We start from the raw sequence: 21,202 nt of genomic DNA, 5'->3' as shown, positions 1-21,202 counted from the left end.
CAGGGCGGGTAAATGGAGAGTGCCAATCAGAGGAGGCTTCGAATGGTAAGTGAACTCTGAGCTGCACCCTGCAGCATGAGGAAAGGATCTCTAGGTGGAGGAGAACTGGGAAGTTCTAGGCAGTGGGGACAATAGGCAGAGAGGGTGGGAGGTTCAGGTGAAGGTGAAATGCAAAAGGGAGGGAGGGTTAGAGGGTGCAAGACTGGGATCCCAAACTTTGACTTTAAAGTCACCTAAAGAGGTGAAAAAAATTACAATTCTTTCCACTCAGAAAACTTTTAATCAGGAGTGATGATCAGGCCTGCATTTTAAAAAGACAACTTTTGCTGGCGTATGAAAGGATAGAGGTGGGAAGCAGGGAGTGAGAAAAGCAATAAAGCAAGCAGCAAAAAGATTATTTTCATAATTCTCTCGTTTCCCACTTGCTGCACCATGACCTCAGACGCAACACATCCAAACCAAAACTCTGCCTCCCCCAAAACCAGTGCTTCAACATAAACATTATTTATTTCCACAGTTTGAGATGTTCATATATCTCAGTCTCTTTGCGGACCCTGAAGTCATAAAATTTTATAACAGATCCCAGCACAAAGCTTTGCACAAAGACATTCAATGTCAACTGAATGGAATTCCTCTCGGGATTCCCTGGACACCTGTGATCATAAAAGCAATAAAATCTCATGGTTAAGAGTAAGGATTTTGAGTCAGAGGGCCTGAGTTCAAATCCTGCCTCGGCCACCTTAAGGTGCGAGACTGGCCATAACAAGTAACCCATCTAAACCTTGGTTGGTTTGTCCTGAAGATGGAAATTACAACAGCACCTATCTCAAGGGCTGGAGATAAAGATCTGTAAAGGGACAAGTCCATAGTAAATCCTCATTAAGTACTGGTGATTATTTATAACATTATCTATTCAGTGCTTACCATGCTCAGGCCATTGCTAAGGGCTTTCCACACCCTTAAATCTGCACAGCAATTTTTCCATTCCATTTTACAGATAAGAAAACTAAGGCTGCCACAGTTGGATTTGTGCAAGTTCTTGGGATCCCGACGGATCAGATATGTGGCTGGTGGAACTTTTAGTAAAAGATCATTTACTCCAGTGGTGGTTCTCTGTGTGTGTTACTTTTGGCAGTATCTGAAGACATTTTTGATCTTCACAACTGGGGGCGGGGGCTGAGGGGGAGGAAAGGGAAGAGATGCTCCCGGCATCTAGTGGGATGCTACTCAACATCCTACAATACACAGGACATCCTCCCCACCCCCACCCCAATCAAGCGTGATCAGACCCAAAATGTCAGTAGTGACCAGGTTGTGAAATCCTTCTCCAGTAGGAACATCTTTCCCATTTTCCCACTTCTGGAGCACTGACCATACAGATCCTACATGAATACTTTTGGTAAAGGGGGGGCTCTGTCCCTCCAGGGGCAGTGCAAGCAAAAGTTCTTCTCCACCTGCCCTGCACACAGTAGGTATCAGAACCCATTTTAATAAACCTAGCAGTAGAGGAGACCGGAAAAGGAAGAGCATCCATCCCCCATTGTTCAATTGCGTGCAGGTTGTGTTTTCAACACACACACACACACACATATTTTACAAATCCCAACGTCCCACGCCCCAAAAACAGCTTTGTTAGAGATGGCGTTCAAAAAAATATATATTTTTCTAAGACTCCCATACATATTGAAAGGTATGCACACTTCTAAAAGGACCTCAGATCGACCGCGGTCCTCTGACAACGACTACAAAAGAATCTGTAGGATTTCCCCGGGGAGCGAGCCCGTGGGCCGTGACCTCTGCGCGCCGAAGGCGCTCACCCCACTCCCTCGCCTCTGGCTTCGCTCTCCCGCCCCCGGCTCCTCGGCTCCCAGGACTGCTGGGGCCCCGGCCGCGGAGCCCGGCCGCCAGGCGCGTGCCCACGCTGTGTCCCCCTCGCCCGCCCCTCGCGGCGGCTGAGGAATCCGGCCCGGGGCCTGACGCCGGCGCCCACACCGGCCGGCCCCCTCCCGCCCGCCCGCCGCGGCCAGCGCGCGTCCCCTCCCGGCCCGGTGCGGCCTGGGCCTCGGCCGGTGCAGGCCCGCGGGCGCCCGCGGCCGGGCCAGGCGAGCTCAGGCCTGCCGCGGCCTACCCCGTCGGGTGCCGCCGAAGGCCCCCGCCTCACCTGGACACGGGCGGGCGAGCCCGGGGCTGCTCCGGGGCGGGCGGGCGGCGGCGGCGCGACGCTAACGGCTCCGCTCGGCCTCGGTAGCGGCGGCGGCGGCAGCGGCGACGGCGACGGCGGCGGCGGCTCCTCCTCAGCGCGCACGACCCGCTCCGGCCCGCGGCCCGGACACGCCCCCCCGGCGCGCGCGCCCATTGGCCGGCGTCCGCCACGGTGTGCTTCTCATTGGCCGACGTGCCTGTCTTGGCGACCCAGGGCGCGCGGCGGAGGCGGGACTTCCGGCCGGCGCCGCCTGCGAAGGGCTCGGCGGCCGGCTGAGACGCGGGTGGCCGGCGATGGCCGCGGAGGGGGCCGGCTGGGGCCCTGCCCACGGAGGCCGGCTGAAGGCGGTGGCCGACGAACCGCGCCCCTTGGCGAGCGCATGCTGTATGCCTCACGCCTGTCTTTCCCGCCGCCGCCGCCTCCTGACAGGTAGGAATGGTCTACGCGCCAGGGCTGTGGGGACGGGACCCGGGTTCGAATCCCGACCCCGACGTTTCCGCACTACGTGCCGTTGGGAAGTGGCTGACGTCACCTCGCGGGGCCTCAGTTTCCTTATCTGGTATGGTGAGGAGGTGGAGCATGAGACGTGGTGTGCCTTACATCAGTGTTGACTGTTGGAGCTAACGGGTTCCCGGAGGCGCAGCCTAGCAGTAAGTCATTAAAATTTTATTGAGCGTCTACTATATGCTAGTCACTTGTATTGGGCAGCGAACGGGCAAAAATGTTAGCCACAAATGTTAGGTGCATAATTTAAATTTTCTAGGAGCTGTGTTAAAGGAAAGAAAAGTTTAAAAGAGACAAGTGATGTTACTCTTAGTGATGTGTTTTATTTAACTCAGTATGTCCAAAATGTTATTTCTACGTGTAATCAATATAAAGAGTTATGAGATATTTTACATTCTTAGCCCCCCCCTCCTCTGAAATCTATGTCTTACACAGTGCATCTCAAATTGGACTGACTACATTTCAAGAACTCAGCAACCACGTGGCTACTGCCTTGGACCCCGCAGTGCCAGATGGGGAGGCAGAAGAGAGAGACATCAAGTGGATTTCACATCAAGTGGTGGAAATGGGTGAGAAGAAAAGTAAATTGGAGAAAGGGTATGGGGAATGTGGAGGTTGCAGTTTGAAAGAGGGAGGTGGGGAAGGTTGAGAAGATGGCATTTGCAGAAGGAATCGAGCAAGTAATTATGCCATTTGTTTAATGCCATGTTTGTCTGGTAGGACTTTCTGCAGTGATGGGCATGTTCTCTATCATCACTTCTAATTTAGTAGCCACTCGTTCCATGTGGCTTTTGGGCACTTGACATGTGGCTGGTGCCACAGAAGAACTGAATTTTTAATGTACTTAATTTTTACATAATTTAAATTTAGTCACGTAGAGCTCGTGGCTCCCATAGTGGATGGCATAGATTTAGTAGAATGGTGGCCAGTGCTCTGAATCCAGAGTGTACTTCGTGCTAAATACTTTATGTGCATTCTCCTGTGTAATCCTCACAGTAGCTCTGTGAGAAGGGAGCTGTAATCGTTGCCATGGTGAAGAATGAAGTCCTTCATGTATTCATCTGTACTTTGTTGTTGTTCTCCTTAATAGACTTTGTCTATTATTTGAGATTTACAGAAATACTTGGAAGTACAGAGTTACGATTTTCTGCACACCCAGTTTCTCCTATTAGTAACATCTTTCATTAGTATGATACATTTGTTATAATTAATGAATCAATATTGATACATTATGAACCAAAGTTCATAGTTTATTTAGATTTCCTTTTTTTTACTTAATGTCCTTCTTCCCTTCCAGAATCCCATGCGGGATACCACATTACTTTTAGTTGTCCTGGTTCTCTCTCTCTCTCTCCCTCTCTCTCTCTCTCTCCCTTTTTTTTTTTTTTGAGATATAATTGACATGTAACACATGCTAGTTTTCGATGTACAGTCTAATGATTTGATATATGTATGTGTTATAAGGTAATTAGTGCAATAAGTTTAGTTAACACCCATGACCACCCATAATTATAAATATTTTTTGCTTTCATGATGAGAACTTTTAAGATCCACTCACTTCGTTGTCCTGTTTCTTTAAGCTCCTCTTGGCTGTGGTGGAGTCTCAGACTTTCCTTGTTTTTGATGACCTTGACGGTTTTGAGAAGAAATGATCAGGTATTTTGTAGAATGCCCCTCTATTGGAATTTGTCTGGTGTTTGATAAGACTGGGATGATGGGTTTGGGGGGAAGAAGAACCCCAGAGGTAAAGTGTGACTCTCATCACCTCCTGTCAAGGGTGCGTACGACCAACATTATCTATACCTGTTGCTGTTGACCTTGATCTGGGCTGAGGTAGCATTTGTCAGATTTCTCCACTATAAAGTTACTTGCCTCCCCCTTCTGTATCGCATACTTTGGAAGGAGGTCATTATGTGCAGCACACACCTAAAGAGTGAAGATGTACGTTCCCTTCCTTATGTGAGATGTCTATGTAAATTATGTGGAATTCTTCTGCGTGGGAGATTTCTCTGCTCTCCCTGATTTATTAGCTTATCCATCATTTAATTATAACAGTGTGGCCGCTGGGTATTTATTTCCTACTCTGGATTATAATCCAATACGACTTTGCTTTGTTTAAATTATTCCAGCTTTGGCCATTGGGAGCTCTTTTAGTTGGCTCCTGGGACCCTTTGACACACTCCCATCAGTGTGTTTGGTTTGGGGTTTTTTTGTTTTCTTGGGAGCGCTTCCTTGCTTTATGGTATTACAAGATGCTCCAGGCTCATCTCGTATATTTCCTGCCCTAGTCCTAGAATCAGCCATTTCTCCCCGCCTAATAAAAGAATTATTAGAGAGTGGTGTTAGGAAGCAAGATCTGGGCACTCAGAGTGCTCATTGCTACTGGGGTGTTGTTTCTTTTACGTCATCAGTGGTTTTTAATCAGCCCCAGTGTGCCCGGTGCAGGTGCTCCAACCTGGGGATACAACAATGACCGTGCCAGATGGGGCATCTGCCCTCACGGAAGTCACAGTCGACCTGTGGGGATGGGCTTCAGAGGACAACTCCAACATTGACGAGGTGTGCAACCTTGGGTAAGTTTTGTAAATCTCTCTGAGCTTTACCTTCCCCATCTGTGAAATGGGGGCGATTATAATACTTCATGAGGACACTGGGAAAATTAGATGAACTCACTCACTCTGAGAACCTTTGGAACAGAGTGTGGTGTGAAGTGCTTATTAAATCTGATTCTTGTTCATAGTGATCAGAAATCACACAATTACGATCATTACAAAATAATTACAATCTGCAGAAGTTCAGAGTGCCAGCAAAGCATGTAGCAGGAGAACCTCATTTTGGCGTGGCCAGGAAGGCTTCCTAAGTCAGTGGGGTTGCAGCTGAGGCAGGAAGGGTAAGTCACCAGGCAAAGGGAGGAGGCAGAATGTTTCAGGCAGAAAGAACAGGGGTTGCAATACCCTGAGGCAGGTAGGAGCCTGGCACACTTAGGGACTGAGAAAAGTCCAGTGGTGGAGACAGGGGCAGGAGAGGAGACTCATGGGATTGGAAGGGGCAAGTCACACAGGGCCTGGTGGACCACGGCGAATTGAGACTCAGTCTTAAGAGCAAGGGAGGTGATTTGTCCAAGGGCACTTGTCTAGTAAGGACAAGGAATGGAACCCAGGTCTGTTTAGTCTCAGAGATCTTTATTTTCTTGGTCTGAATTTGAGAGAGGAAATTCTTGGTTTGCGGTGGGGTGGGAGGGGGTTGCTTTGTTTTTGTTTTTGGTAAGAAGCATAGTTTTAGTTCTTAGGGGTCAGAATCTGAGTACACTCCAGCTACCAAAATTCTAGGTTGTTCTTGCTGTCCCTCTGAGGGCCTGTGAGGTCAGGAGACAGAAAGATGACTTAGCCCGCATTCCCGCCCTTGAGCACATCACTTCCCGAGGGAGAGGAGGACACATAGACACATAAATCCAGCCGGGGTGACAAGGGATAAGCACAGAGCACCGCCTCTCAAAGAGTGCAGTGTCCAAGCCAGAATACAATGGGAGCAGGTGGGAGTGGGGCTTCTGGACGGACAGGCCCGGAGGAGCAGTGTAGGCACGGATTTGTCCCAGGGGATCTGGTAGGAAACGGGAGCCATCAGGAGCACTGGATGCAGATTGTGAGGTGGGACTGGAGAGATGTCTGTCTCCAGTTTCAAAGGTCCCTGGAGAGTCAGGCAGAGATGTTGGGATCTTATCACATAGACCAGGAGTCGGCAAATTACAGCTCGATGAAGCCCATGCCTCTTTTTGTACAGCCTGTGAGTAAGAATGAGGTTTACTCTTTTTTTTTTTTTTTCCTTGACAGAGAGAGCACAAGTGCACGAGGGGGTGGGGAGGGGCAGAGGGAGAGGGAGAGAATCCCAAACAGGCTCTATGTCCAGTGTGGAGCCCGTCTTGGGGCTCGATCTCACGACCCCGAGATCATGACCTGAGCCGAAACCAAGAGTCAGAAGCTTAACCGACTGAGCCATCCAGGCGCCCTTGATGTTTACATTTTTTTTTAAGATTTTATTTATTTGTCGGAGAGAGCATAAGCAGGAGGAGCGGCAGGCAGAGGGAGAAGCAGGCTCCCCACTGAGCAAGGAGCAGATGCGGGGCTCCATCCCAGGACCCTGGGATCATGACCTGAGTCGAACGCAGACGCTTAACCAGCGGAGCCACCCAAGCATCCAGTCCGGGTGTTTACATTTTTAAGTGGTTGAAAGAATAACCAAAGAAGATCCCCTGGCTGGCTCAGTAGGTGGAGGCCGGGACTGTTGATCTCAGGGTCCTGAGTTCAAACCCCACATCGGGCGTGGAGCCTACTTAAAAGCAAAAGCAAAAGCAGAAGCAGAATAGCATCTTGTGACCTGAGGCAGTTACAGTTTAGGTGTCCCATCAAGTTTGATAGCGCCACAGCGTCACCTGTCGTCTGCATATGGTCCATGGCGGCTTTCCAGCCGCAGTGGCGGTGGCGGAGGATTGCTCAGGCAGGGCCCGCTTCCTGGCCATGCACGCTGTGGAGTCTCACTGGGCGCTGCACTTCTGTCACCATTTTGAAATTCATAATAATCTAGGAATAAGGGGCCCCTCGTTTGTATCTTACGTCAGGCCCTGAAAATTGCATAGCCAGTCCTGGTGGCAGAGACCATATGGCCCACAAAGCGTACAGTATTTACTGTCAGGCCCGTTTTAGAAAATGCGTGTGAATCCTGTTAGGGTGGGCAGAATAGCAGCCCCTCCAAGATGTCCGTGACCTCATCTCCTGGCACCTACAGCTGCGTGGCCTTACCTGGCAGAGGGGACTCTGCAGGTGGTATGAAGTTACAGATCCAAAGAGGGGGAGGTTATCGTGGACGATCCGCATGGGACATGTAATCACAAGGTTCTTGTAAGAGGGGAGCAGGAGGATAGGAGTCAGAGAAGCTGTGATGACGGAAGCAGAGGCCGATGATCCCGTTGCTGGCTTTGTAGGTGGAGGAGGGACCATGAGCCACAGGACGCAGGCAGCCTCTGAAAGCTGGAGAAGGTCCAGAAACAGTTTTCTTCCCAGCACTCCCAGAAGGGCCACAACCCAGCTGACACCTTAATTTTAGCCTAGTAAGACTGCTTTCACACTTCTGACCTCCGGGGCCATAGGAGAATAAATGTGCGTTGTTTTAGGCCACCAAGGGGGCTGTCATTTGTCACAGCGGCCACAGAGAACTAATACACCTGTCGTAGGCAACAAGCATGTAAAAGAATTTGTTTTGTAGCCAAAGAGAATTTTAGATGAGAGACTGACTTTGCTTATTTATTTATTTATATGAAAGAAGGAAACCAGAGGCAAGGGTGGGCAGCCTGGGGCAGAGGATGGGGGGCTGGGTATGGAGAGGAGGATTCCAGATGTTGACGAGGTGGGCTCAGTAAACTCGTCGGTGACCAGTCAAATGTGGAAAGGGAGGTGCCCTGATTCATGAGACCCAGTGACGTGGGGGGAAGCCGTGACATTTGAACCATTTCCAGGGCTCCAAACATAGGTGGGGGCAATTCTGGGGATACAAAAACGGGTTTCACTGTCAAGCATTCACCGACCAGCTCCCAAACAGAGCTGAGGCATGAAAGCAGACGCTCTTTGGGAGGACAGAAGCCGGGCGGGCCTGGACAAGCCCAAAGAGCCTTCTGGCACTCAACGAGCTTTACAGCTGCAATCTGATTCCATCTCAAGTGCCCAATAGGTCAGTTGTGTCAAGAAACAGGAAGCTTTATTTATTTTTCCTTAGGCAAGAGCATGTATTTTCAGGTTAACCACAGTTTGGAGGTCATGTCCTTGTGCCAAGGGGACTGGCCCCTTCCAGGTGTGGGTCACCTTGGTTCCTGCGTGTGCACATTTCTGCCCCGAAGAACCCGGCCTTGGAGGAGGCACAGAAATGCAGGGCTTTGGTTCAGGCACCGCTGTGCTCATAAGGTCCCTCTGCCTCCGTTTGCTTATTTGTGAAAGGCAGGTGGCACCACCACCTCAGAGACACGCGTAAAGCAGGCACCGAGCAGAGCATCTAAAGTGGTTAACACCCCAGAGAGCAGGAAGGGCTCCCCTTTTCCTTTTTTTTTTTTTAAGTCCGCTCCGCGGGGCTTGAACTCACGACCCTGAGATCGAGACCTGAGCTGAGATCAAGAGTCAGCCGCTTTACCGACTGAGCCACCCAGGCACCTGAATCGCTTCTTAAAACCCTGGCTCCTGAGGGGCGCCTGGGTAGCGCAGTCGTTAAGCGTCTGCCTTCGGCTCAGGGCGTGATCCCAGCGTTCCGGGATCAAGTCCCACATCGGGCTCCTCCTCTGGGAGCCCGCTTCTTCCTCTCCCACTCTCCTGCTGTGTTCCCTCTTTCGCTGGCTGTCTCTCTGTCACATAAATAAAAATCTAAAAAAAAAAAAAAAAAAACCCGGCTCCTGGAACGCCATCACCTGAGATAACATGGGTCACTGACCTAGACAAGCGGGGCAAATTTTGCTTTCCAGAATGATCTTTCTGCAAGTGACCCATAACCATTCCACTGCAGTATCTTCCTGGCAAGTGTTTTATCTCTCTTGAGGTCAAAGGTTAGGAAAGGCCCTGCAGCTCTGGTTCCCCGGGGGTCATGGCGTGGCCTGGCTTTCCCTGTTGTCCTGGAGGGTTATCGGTAGCGATCACTTTCACTTCTAGGTGTTCTCACTTGGTCACCCTCAGTCCTATGCTGACTCTGTAGTAGCCACCATCACTTCTAGTTTTCGTTTTTAAGATTTCTGATGTTTCCTTTTCGTGGCATACAAGTTCTCTTTCTTGCTTGGCTCCTAAGTATTTCCTGTGTGGTTGTGGGGCTTTCTGCAGTGCTGCTTTTTGAAAGTTGTGTGTTTTTTTTTTAAGTGAAAATTCAGGGACTTCTCATATATTCGCAAAGTTGTGCAAACATCACCACTGTCTCATTCCAGAACATTTCTTCACCCCAGAGCGAAAGAAACCCATGCCCGTTAGCAGTCACTCCCCAGCCTCTGGCGACCACGAATGTATTTCCTGACCCCATGGATTTGCCTATTCTGGTCACTTAATGTAAATGGAGTCACGTCACATGTGGCCTTTTGCGTTTGAGCATCCTGTCATCAAGGTCCATCCATGCTGGAGTGTGGATTGGTACTTCACAGCTGAGTAATAATTCCACCATGTGGCGACACCACATTTTCTTTATCCATTCACCACGTGATGGACATGGGGGCTTTTCCCACTTCTTGGCTATTGTGAATAACACTGCTGTGAACGTTCACGGACAAGTTTTTATGCAAACATATGTTTTCCATTCTCTTGGGTGGATACCTAGGAGTGGGATGGCAGGGTCCTATGGTAACTCTATGTTTAATGTTTTGAGAAACCACCAGACTGTTTTCCCCAATACTCTTTATAACTGGGGTGGAGGCTTCATGCTTGCCGGTCATTGGTAGGCAGTCATCTCCAGTCTCGTTCTTCATCCGACAATTCACAGGAAGCAGGCCCGGGACTCACTTATATGCCGTGGGCTGCGTGCAAGGTGCCGCCCACCTGCCCCTGATGTGCTGGGGCAGGACCACCCAGGATGGGTGTTTGCGTTAACCAGGTCCTGCGCCGCCTCCCCCCCCCAACACCCATGCTCTCCATATCACAAAATCTTCAAACGTCCCAGCTCCCAAACAGATCCAAAAGCACCCGTTTCTCAGAGCGCCCCAGGCATGCCTGTGTGCAAGAGAGCAAGTTGTGTGATAGGAATAAGCGAAGTGTTATCGGTCTATTAAGAGCTCACGTAAATTGATAAGAGCCAAAGGAGCAAAGGTCAGAAACAGACAGTTTGCAGGGGGAGAGAGTCAACAAACCTCAGAGTGGGTCTACCAAGGGGCCCAAGAGTAAGGGCTGGTCAAGGTGTAGATCATTCCAACCCTGCCAGAACCGCCCCCCCCCACCAGCCCCAGCACTGACTTTCCTCAGGGGTGGCAGCCACGTGAAGCTGGAAAGACACCCATGAAAGATCCCTGCCACACAGGAAAGGTTCATGCTCTGTCCGCATGGCTGTAGCACTGACAGTTACCCTGAGCCACCCATGGAAGGGCTGTTGGCCAGAGGATGTTTCTTCCGGGCTCCAGCAAGTTGCCTTCGGCTTGGCACTGATCTAAACGCCCAGAGATTCTTTAAAAAAAAAGGGGGGGGGGGCGCCTGGGTGGCACAGCGGTTAAGCGTCTGCCTTTGGCTCAGGGCGTGATCCCGGCGTTGTGGGATCGAGCCCCACATCAGGCTCCTCCGTTATGAGCCTGCTTCTTCCTCTCCCACTCCCCCTGCTTGTGTTCCCTCTCTTGCTGGCTGTCTCTATCTCTGTCGAATAAATAAATAAATAATCTTTAAAAACAAAAAACGCCCAGAGATGAGGCTGCTTTAATGAATTGCACATCCACTAGAAAAGATGGGTAGGAGGCCTGCAACCATATGGAATAAGAGTGGCTCCCGGCCTCCAGGCTGACCACTGTGTGTATGCAGTTCCTTTTTTTAAAGTTTTTAATTTTTATTATTATTTTTTTAAGTGGGCTCCCCTCTCGGCATGGAGTCCAACGCAGGACTTGAACTCACAACCCTGAGATCACGATCTGAGCTGAGATCAAGAGTTGGATGCATAACTGACTGAGCCACGCAGGCGCCTCATGTGGGGTTGCAGTTCAGTCCTCATGGTAAGCCTCTGGGCTGGGGCCTGTTAGGCCCATTTTACAGAAGGATCAAGTAGGCCCAAGGTCACACACTCCCAGAGGATGGCAGAGAAGGGCTAGGGGTTGGGACCACGGGAGCAAACAGCTCATCATGTGAGAGAACAGCGTGGGGCACAGAATGGCACCTATGTGTCATACAGCCCTCCACCTGAGGCTGGGAGAATGCGGGGGAGAGTGGGGAAGGGAGGGTGCAGGCCAGCACTGAGGCAGGCCCCAGCCTCAGCCCCAAGGGGATGGACAGGAGGAAAGACTAAGTAGGATGCAGATAAGAGGTGGGGGGGTGTCTAGGGAAGAGGAGGGGCCCGAGGAGAAGGTTTACATAGACCAGTCTGGAAAAGGAGAGCCCAGCAGGGTAAGGGTCATGGGTTCACAGTGGCATCTCTAGGGTGTTATTTCTTTTTTATTTATTTATTTATTTATTTATTTATTTATTTATTTATTTATTTATTCGACAGGATAGAGACAGCCAGCGAGAGAGGGAACACAAGCAGGGGGAGTGGGAGAGGAAGAAGCAGGCCCATAGGGGAGGAGCCTGATGTGGGGCTCGATCCCACAGCACCGGGATCACGCCCCGAGCCAAAGGCAGACGTCCAACCGCTGTGCCACCCAGGCGCCCCTAGGGTGTTATTTTTACTGCCCCATTCAGCCAGGGCCCAGTGGCTTAAGATGGTTGAGTTTGGAAGGAAGGGGACATCCTCAGTATGCAGTTAAAGCACTAGGTCTACATGGGAAAGGGGAGAAACCAAGGCCATGGAGAAAGGGTCTGTCTTGATCTTCGTTCCCTCCCCACATCCCTAAGCACCCGGTATGCTACTGTCTTACTCAGGTCTATCCTGGATGATTGGTTTGTTCTGGCTGCCGTAACAAAGCAGCCTAGTCTGGGTGGTTTAGGAACAACAGAAATCTATTTTCTCACATTGAGAGCATCAGATAAATGTATCTTATTTGTTTGTTTAAAGATTTTATTTTTAAGTAATCTCTACACCCACCGTGGGGCTCGAACCCACAACCCCGAGATCTCAAGAGTCACATACTCCACCGACTGAGCCAGCCAGGCACCCCTAAATAAATGTTTGATATTATTGTATGTATATGAAGGTACATTTTAAGTAAAATCATTTTATTATTTAAAAAAATTACTTCTTCATGGTTTGTTCTGGAGGCAAGGACCCCAACATCAAGGTGCTGGCAGGGCTGATTCTTTCTGAGGCGTCCCTCCTTGGCTTGCAGATGGCCACCTTCTCCCCGTGTCCCCACACGGTCTTCCTTCTGTGTGCATCTGTGTCCTATTTTCCCCTTTTTATAAGGACACCGGTCATTGGATTAGGGCCCACCCTAATGGCCTCATTTTAACTTGATCACCTCTTCAGAGGCCCTCCCTCCAAATACAGTCACATTCCGAGGCCCTGCGGGTTAGGGCTGTGACACATGAATTTTGGAGGGGTCACACAGTTCGGTCCGTCCCCCTAGATAAGCCCGCTGGGTTTCAGCAGGGGTGGGCAGAGGAGCTCAGGTGGCCCTTGACGCCCATGGGCACTGCCCAGCCTCCGCAGTTAAGGAGGCAGGATTCTTTGGTGGATGGGGCTGGCCTAGAGCCCCTGTGGGAGGATGGAGAGCCATACATCAGGGGCTCAAGCCTGGCGAGGGGCCCCCTGGTCGTCCACAGAGTCTGGCCAGATGAGCTACAGCCGGCACAGGAGCAGGAGAGGGGATCCAGGAGCAGCTGGGGGGTCTGGCCGTCTTCCCAGAGCAGCCCTCCTACCCCCAGCAGCGAGGGGTTTGCTGGGCTCACACCAAGGGAAGCCCCACTGGACACACGCTCTCCTTCGTCCTTCCCTCTGTGCCCCTGCACGGGGCCTTGCTCTGCCTAGACTCCTGCCTCCCTCCTTTCCCCTGGCCAACATCTCCAGTCCCTTCGCCCAGCAATGCAGCCAGCCTCTTCCCACAGATGAGCTTGGTGCTGCGATGAGAACCATAATGAGACCCTCAGCAGCCGCCAGCACGAGCCCTGCTCTCCCCAGTCGCTGTGGCTCCCTGAGGGGCTGGCTGAGTCTTATCACCCCCCGTGCCCAGCATAGGGCCTGGCAGCCAGTAGGCGTCAGGGGTTTGCTGGCCGAAGGAGCAAGAAGCAGGCCCTTCCCGGGAGGACCAGCAGCCCTAAAACCCCAGCCCAGGTTTGTCACATTCTGGCACGGCCTGCCCCTGTCACCCCCACCAATGAATCAGGCCACCGACCCTGGGGTCCATTTCACGGCTGGTGAGCAAGGTGGGCACTCCCTCTTGCCCCAGCCCAGTGACCACACAGACGACGCTAGGGGTGTTGCCAACATGGCTGTCACAGGGCAGCAGCAACAAGGAGCTGGAGGGGGGTGCCCCCAACTCACCCCTCCTGTCGCGGGTCCTGTCCCCTGCTGCCCCATGCTTTGTGAGTGAGCTAGCTTAGTCCCCGCCCATTGACCAGTGTCCTTAGCATACCATCTGCCTCATCTTCCCCGTGTGGGGACCCAGAGTCCAGAATGGTCAGCCTGGGGCGGGGCAGGGCGGGGTGGGGTGGGGTGGGGTGAGGAGAAAGCAGGGCTGCTCTTCCAGCCATCTTCCTGGGGCTTTTAATTCCCCAGTGAGGAGTGTTCAACCCACCCAAGTGCACCCAGGGCAGGTCAAGGGTCAGGAGGAACTGAAAGCTGCTTTTCCCAAGAAAGGACTGGGTGAAACTGAGCAGACACCCTCCAGGGGGATGTGGGGGAGTCCCTGCAGGTTTGGAGAGACAGGGCCAGGAAGCAGCTGTTAGTAGCTATGCTGGAAGCGGGGCTTCTCACTCTTGAGCCCACTGACCTCTGGGGTGGAGGATTCTTCATGGGGGAGGAGGGGAGGACGTTTAGTAGCCTCTCTAGCCATCCCTTCGCCCCTGCTGTGACAACCAGTTACTGCCAGGTGTCCGCTGGGGGGCAAAATCGGCCCAGGTGAGAATCCCCCACCTGACAGAACCAAGCCTGGAAAGGGGATTCCTTTGCCTGGGTTCTTGGGCTGGTGTTAAGGGCCTTCAGACCACATCCGGGTCAGGTATTCAGGGAGCCTGCTGTTTGATGTGCCCTGTTCCATGGGCCTGGAATTCTCCCCCACACCCATCCCCACCCACTGGTTTCCAGAACTGGGTCCACATATCACTTCCCCCAAGAAGCATTCTGTGGGTGCTGTGGCAGGCAAAATAATGCGCCCCCCCCCCCAGTGTCCATGTCCTCATCCCCAGAACCTGAGACTATGTCAGCTTCCATAGTGGGAGGGACTTGGCAGATGTAGTTAAGTCAAGGCTCTGGAGATGAAAGATGAGCCTGGGTGATCCCGGTGGCCCAACGTCCTCACAAGGGTCCTAGGACAGGGAGACAGGAGGGTCAGAGCCAGAGAAGGGAAGCGACAACAGAAGCGGGGCACAGAGCGAGACTGGAAGACGCTCCACTGCTGGCTTTGCAGGACGAGGAAGGCCGCGCCAGGGAGCGCCGGCCACCCTGGAAGCTGGAGGGGGTGAAGACACACACAGATGGCCCACAGGGCCTCCAGAAGGATCTTGGCCCAGCCAATAGCGTGATTTTAGGACTTCTGCCCTCCAGAACCGAAAGATCAAAAATCCATGCTGTTTTAGCCACCGTACTTGAGGTAATTTGTTACACGGCTGCAGGGAACTCAGGACAGTTCACTCTGGAGCCCGGGCCGGGGTGTGGCCGGCACTGGGCGGTCCGGCTGGCCTCTGCCTCTCTTAGGGCACGAGCTGAGCTGTACCACAGGCCTGTGTCTCTCCCACTAGATGCTGAGGACTCAGTGTATGAAGATTGGGGTTCAGGCCTTGGGTGGACCAGATGTTCTGAAGCTGAGAACACCGAGATAAAGCAGACAGAGGGACCACTTTTCTCCACACTCCACGCCCCCGAAAGTCACACATAAAAAGACCAAAAAGCTCCAATCTTTGCTCCACTTTGCAGACTTGGAAAGGCTTCTCATGTTCTTCAAGGTGTCCTGGGCCCAGTTCTTGTCACCCCTGCCCCCAGGAGGAGACATTTTTTATTTTTTTAGCCAACACTAAAGGAAAAGTGAATTTTGCATTCAGAAGTTCACAGTTGGCCACGTAGCCCAAGACACCTCAAGCCCCTTTATCAGCAGCAAAAATACCAAGGGGGGAGGTTGTGTGGCCTCAGCCTGACCCCCGAGAAAGGGACCAGGACAGAACCGTGAGAAAATGCTCTTGTCTCAGAGATGACTGGAAAGGAGGGGAGAAGGACCCAGAGCGGGTGTGTCTCAGAAACCAAGGAAAGCAGGAGCCACGAGGGGCCTCAGGCCGCTGTCAGGCTCCGTGGAGCCAGTGCAGGAGTTCAGGAGCCAGAGGTGACGGGGACAGTGCAGGAGTTCAGGAGCCAGAGGTGACGGGGACAGTCGGCAGGAGGGGTCAGGGATGCCGGGTTTCTGGAGGTCGGGGAGACTGGAGAGGCACCCTAGGTGTTCATCCCCTGCCAAACGGGGTGGCCGCAGAAACAGGCAAGAGGGAAGAATGGGTGGTGAGAGCAGAGAGGTGAGGGATGTGTCAGTTGTGGTTTTTATTTTCTATACGCTGATGCTTTGAGCTCTTGGGGCCTTGCTGCCATGGGAGGGACTGCCCCTCCCAGGGCTAACTGATCCCTAGAGATAGCACACAGCTCTCTGCCACAGCCCCTCCTCTGACTGCCCCGTTAGCAGGCTGCCATACTCCAGGAGCCAATGTCCCCTTGCCCTGATGTCCCCAGGGCCAGGGGCCAGACAACTAGGCCTGCCCCTACCCCCCAGAGCCCGCAGAGATTATTCAAACTAGCCAGTCCTGAGCCTGCTGACCCTGCCTTTCCATCCCATAGAAACCACAAAAAAAGGCTCCTGCCCACGTCTCTGCCTCGCTCCCTCTGCCTCCTGAATGACCCTGGTTCTTCCTCGAGTGGACCCACGTGGTGTGCGGTCCCCCTCCTCCTGGGATTGTGAGTAACAAACTGTCTCCTGCTCTTTTAGCCTCACTATACCTGAATAACAATAAAACCTACATTTTCAAACCCTGAGGGCCAGATCTGCCGCTGGGGATGGGCAGAAAGGAGAAAATGGGGTACAAAGGAAGTAGAGGGAAGCACGGGCCTCCTTGTCCGGGTGATACTGGAGGAGCAGGGACGGCTCGCTCAGCTAGAAGCCCACAGGAGCTCGCATGTGCAGGCGGTGACCCATCAGTCCTGTCATCCAGACTCGGCAGTCACAGGACTCCCCAGCGGCTTTGGGCCTGAGCCAGCGCGCCCTAACCCTCTGCAGGTCCCACCCCTTGAGCCCCACGAGGTAGCTGGCCTTGCCGGGAGGGCCAGGCCCTGCCCCCATGCTGCCTGACACCGGCTGGCACTAGCAGCCCAGGAGGAAGCCGCAGCTCACCTCCAGATACAGCCCCGCCCTGCAGCACCCAAACACACGCCTGGTGACCAGCCCCCACCACGGCCCTGGCTTCCAGAGTCAGCTGGGGAGAGACGCGTAGCTGCTTTCAGGCCAAGCACCATGACACCCAGCCACCCAGCCCCAACGCCCTGCTGCTGTCAACTTGGGTACAGCCTGGGGCCCCATGGGGCTTTCAGACTCCTCAGTTTACCCATCTCTTCCTTTTTAACAGAAGCACCACATTGCCCAGCGGTCAGGAGGTGCCGGACTTCTGCAGTCAAGCAGGCCTGGCCTAGCAGCTCAGCCCTGACTCCTTAGGCACAGGACTGACCGGCCCGAGCCTCGGTTTCACATCAGTGGATATAAAACCCCTCGGTACAGGACCCGGCATGTTGCAAGCAGACGACAGTGGTGGTTGCGTTCGTTGTTACTACAGCTGCTAAGGGGTCAGGGTCAAACAGGGTCGGGGGTTTAAACATACACATATACAGTGACACGGTCTGTGAGCCAGGATGGAAACTTGGATCCCCCAGTTCCTCAGTGGAGCAGTGGTTCCCAGTGGGGATTTTTGTCTGGGGACAGTTTGGGGTGTCACAACCAGAGAGCCATGCCAGTGGCATCTGGTGGGTGGAGGCCGGGGACGCTGCTCAGCGTCCTGTGGTGCACGGCGTGGCCCTCGACAACACAGAAGTGTCTAGCCCCTACTGTCAGCAGTGCCGAGACTGAGAAGCCCTACCCTGGAATGTAGCTTCGAGAGGCCAGGGGGTTTTGTTTGTATCATTCACTATTAGCCTCCCATTCTGGAACACGGTCTGGCGGAGAACAGGCTCTCAAAAGCGTTCGTGGTACTCATGTGTCCCAATCCAAGAATGCTGACGGCAGCTCACAGTGCCTTGGACATTTCCAAGGGACCAACTGCCACTCCAGTGCTGCCTGGCCACCACCCTCCTAAGTCACATGCCATGACGACTGTGTCCCCCTTGCAGGTGGGCTCAGACCACCTCCAGGATCTGGAGGCAACCATCAACCACTGGATCCACTTGGAACTCTGTGCCTCCTGCATCTACCTGTCCACATCTTTCTATTTGGACCATGATGAATTGGCTTTGAGGAATGTTGCCACTGATTTTCCTCACCAAGCTCACAAGGAGAGGGACCGTGCTGAGAAACTGATGGCACTTGCAGGACCCACAAGGTGGCTGAGTTTCCCTCAGCATAGCAAGAAAGCAGACTGTGGTGACTGGGAGAGCAGGCTGGATACGCTGGAGCATAGGTTACACTTGGACCAGAATGTGATCAGTCACAACCAGAACTCATACAAAGCAGCCATTGACAAAAATGGCCAAGTCATTCATGTAACTACATTGAACGAGTGGGTGAAATCCATCAAAGACTTGGGCGATCACGTAACCAGCTTGCACAAGATGGGACCCCAGAACCCCTGCATGGCAGAGTATCTTTTTGACAAGGACACCCCGGGACAGCGGTGACCGCTGAGCCATTGGTGGGGTTCCCTGCAGCTACAGGAGTGACGTCCATGCCAGGTAGTGTATGTACCATCCCTTCTCTCAGTTGTGTTAGAACGTCCAGTTCACTTCGTTCACTTGCACCATTCCTTCGAATAGAGCAATTTGTTATCTCCTCTCCCCAAACAAAAGGAAACCAAAATTCCTTGTTCCTGAGGAATTATGTGCGCCTGTTTTGACCTGTCTAGGGGTTCCTTGAAGGAATGATGCAAGGCACTGGCCTCTGTTTTGCCCACGTTGTGACTCTCTCAGAGCAGGAAGGGACTCTGCAGAGGGTATTCCTTGAGTACAGCTGAAAGGCCAGTGAACGAGGTGCTGCCACATGAGGGAAAAGATTACAGTTGGGACAAACAATAGACATGCTGAGAGCCTGAGAGGAGAAACTGGGAGAGGAGCTACTTGGGGGAATAATGGCTTTGAAAATCCTCCCATGCTGGGGGCAGGATGCATGCTCAGAAAAGATTTTAGAAGCCCCTAAGTGTTCACCTCTGGCTGATCTTTAGGCTCCCCCCGAGCAGGAAGTGAAGGCTAAGGCAGAGTTGTGAACAACCTGGCTTGTCGTTACAGGAGTGCCCCAACACAGAGTCAGTCTGCAAACATCAGGAAAGTTGCTCTGTCTCCTCTCCTCTTTCCTTCCTCCCATCCTGCTCTCTTCCTCTTTCTCCTTTCTCCTCCCCCTCCTCCTCTTTGTCTCCTTCCTTCAGGCATTTAAGAAATTTCCAACAACTGCTGATGAGGAGCTAAAGGAACTGACACTTCAGAGACCACACACAACAAGAAATACAGTTTTTAAAATATTCTAGAAAAGTCATTCAGACAACTGCAACCCACAGCAAACAACAACAACAAACCCAGACGGGGACAGATCTGATTTACAGAATTACCACATTGTAATATCCAAATTGCCTAATTTTCAACAAAAACAAAAATGAAGCATGCCAAGAAACAAGAGTATGGCCCTGCGAAGGGTATCTTTGCAGAAGATAAGAAACTAACAGGTGATCCCTGAGGACACACACTCATTAGACTTGAAGAAGACTTTAAATCAACTGGGTTAAGTATGCTCAAAAAGCTAGGGGGAACCATAGACAAAGAACTAGGGGAAATCAGGAGAATGATGTCTCATCAAATAGAGACTGTCAATAAGAAATAGAAATTATATGAAAGAAACAAATAGAAATTCTGGAGCTGGAAAGTAAGACAAGATGAAAATTTCCCTGGAGAGTTTCAACAGAAGATTTCAGTGGGCAAACAAAAGAACCACTGAACTTGAAAATGGGTCAATTGAAATTATCCAGTTGAGGAGCCAAAAGAGGAAAGAATGAAGAAAAATGAACAGGACCCGAGAGCCCTTTGGGGACAGCGGCAAGAGTATAAGCAAGCATACAACGGGCATCCCAGAGGCAGAAGAAAAAAAGAGAAAAACTATTCAAAGAAACAGTGGCTGAATACTTACCACATTTAGTAACAATCGTGAATCTATACATGCAAGAAGGTCAACAAATTCCAAGCAGAAAAAATCAAAGAGGTCCACACCAAGACACTGTAATTGAATTCTGAAAAATAAAGACAAAGGGGCGCCTGGGAGGCACAGTCAGTGAAGCGTCTGACTCTTGGTTTCGGCCGTGATGTCAGGGTCATGAGATCAGGCTCTGCTCAGCACAGAGTCTGCTTGAGTTTCTCCCTCCCTCTGCCTCTCCCCCCTCTAAAATAAATAAATAAATTTTTATTTAAAAAAAAGACAAAGAGAACCTTTAAAGCAGCAAGAGAAAAGTGACTTGTTACATACAAGGGATTGCCAATGAGAATAACCGCTGATTTCTCATCGGATATCACGGAGGCCAGAAAGCAGTGAAAGGCATTTAAAGTGATGACAGGAAAAAAACCTGTCAACCACGCATTCTGTATCTGGTAAAACTATCCTTCAGAAATGAAAGAGAAATTAAGATACTCTCAGATAAACAAAGGGTAAGAGACCTTGTGGCTATTAATTCCCGCCCTTCAAAAAAATGCTAAAAGGAGTCCTTCTGACGGAAATGAACACTCGATAGCAACTCAAAGCCACATGAAGAAATAACACTGGAAAGGTAACCACATAAGTGAATATAAAAGCCAATATTATTGTATTCTTGGTTTGCAACTCCTTTTCCCCCCATATGTGATTTAAGAAACAAGTTCATAAAGCAAGAATTATGAAGGTATGTTAATGGGAACACAATGTATCAAGATGTAATTTGTGGCAGTAGCAATATAAAGGGGAAGGGATGCAGCTGTGTATGAGCAGAATTTTGTATACCGTTGAAGCCAAGCTATGTTAATTCAAACTGGATAGTCACAAGTTGAGAATACTAACTGTAAGCCTAGGGAAGTAGTAAGAAAACAACAGAACATATACAGAAAACGAAATAAGAGAATCAAAGTGGTACACTATCGAAAATCAGTGAAACACAAAAGAAAATTGTAATGAACCAATTAAGGAACGAAATAGGTATAAGACACACCTTTAAAACAAATAGTAAAATAGCAGAAGTCAGTCCTTTCTTATCAGTAATTACTTTAAAGATAAGTAGATTAAACTCTCCAAGGAAAAGGCAGACAGTGACAAAAGAGATAAGAGACATGATGCAGCTGTACACTTTCCACAAGAGACTCACTTCAGATCCAAAGACACAGATAGATTGAAATGAAAGCGAGGGGAAAAGAAATTCCATGTAAATAGTAATTAAAAGAGCTGAGCTGGGATATCTATAATAATATCACACAAAATAGACTTCATGTGAAAAATTGTTACAAGAAACAAAGAACATT

General features: G+C 51.1%; 1 protein-coding gene and 1 long non-coding RNA gene across 5 annotated transcripts in view; one reads left to right on the top strand and one right to left on the bottom strand.

The window, feature by feature from the left end:
• Nucleotides 1-2,300, bottom strand: part of ELAVL1 (ELAV like RNA binding protein 1) — a 45,441-nt gene extending 43,141 nt beyond the window's left edge. Inside the window, exon 1 of the mRNA XM_026481260.4 lies at nt 2,162-2,300. The gene's annotated coding sequence lies outside the window, so the exon portion shown is untranslated. The remainder of the gene's footprint in view (nt 1-2,161) is intronic.
• A 156-nt stretch (nt 2,301-2,456) lies between these two features.
• LOC113242910 (uncharacterized) lies at nt 2,457-20,866 on the top strand. 4 transcript variants are annotated; one of them, XR_003312032.4, is made up of 7 exons: nt 2,457-2,632; nt 3,143-3,276; nt 4,288-4,363; nt 5,153-5,280; nt 11,265-11,408; nt 16,319-16,435; nt 17,101-20,866. It is a non-coding gene; the product is annotated as an uncharacterized LOC113242910 (long non-coding RNA). The 4 variants fall into 4 exon arrangements; XR_008959050.1 differs by having other exon boundaries at nt 5,133-5,280; XR_007191795.2 differs by having other exon boundaries at nt 5,119-5,280.
• The last annotated feature ends 336 nt before the right edge of the window (nt 20,867-21,202 follow it).

The sequence above is a fragment of the Ursus arctos genome, unplaced genomic scaffold (genome assembly GCF_023065955.2).
Source record: "Ursus arctos isolate Adak ecotype North America unplaced genomic scaffold, UrsArc2.0 scaffold_14, whole genome shotgun sequence".
Lineage (NCBI taxonomy): Eukaryota > Metazoa > Chordata > Mammalia > Carnivora > Ursidae > Ursus > Ursus arctos.
This window is presented reverse-complemented; position numbering and strand designations above follow the sequence as displayed.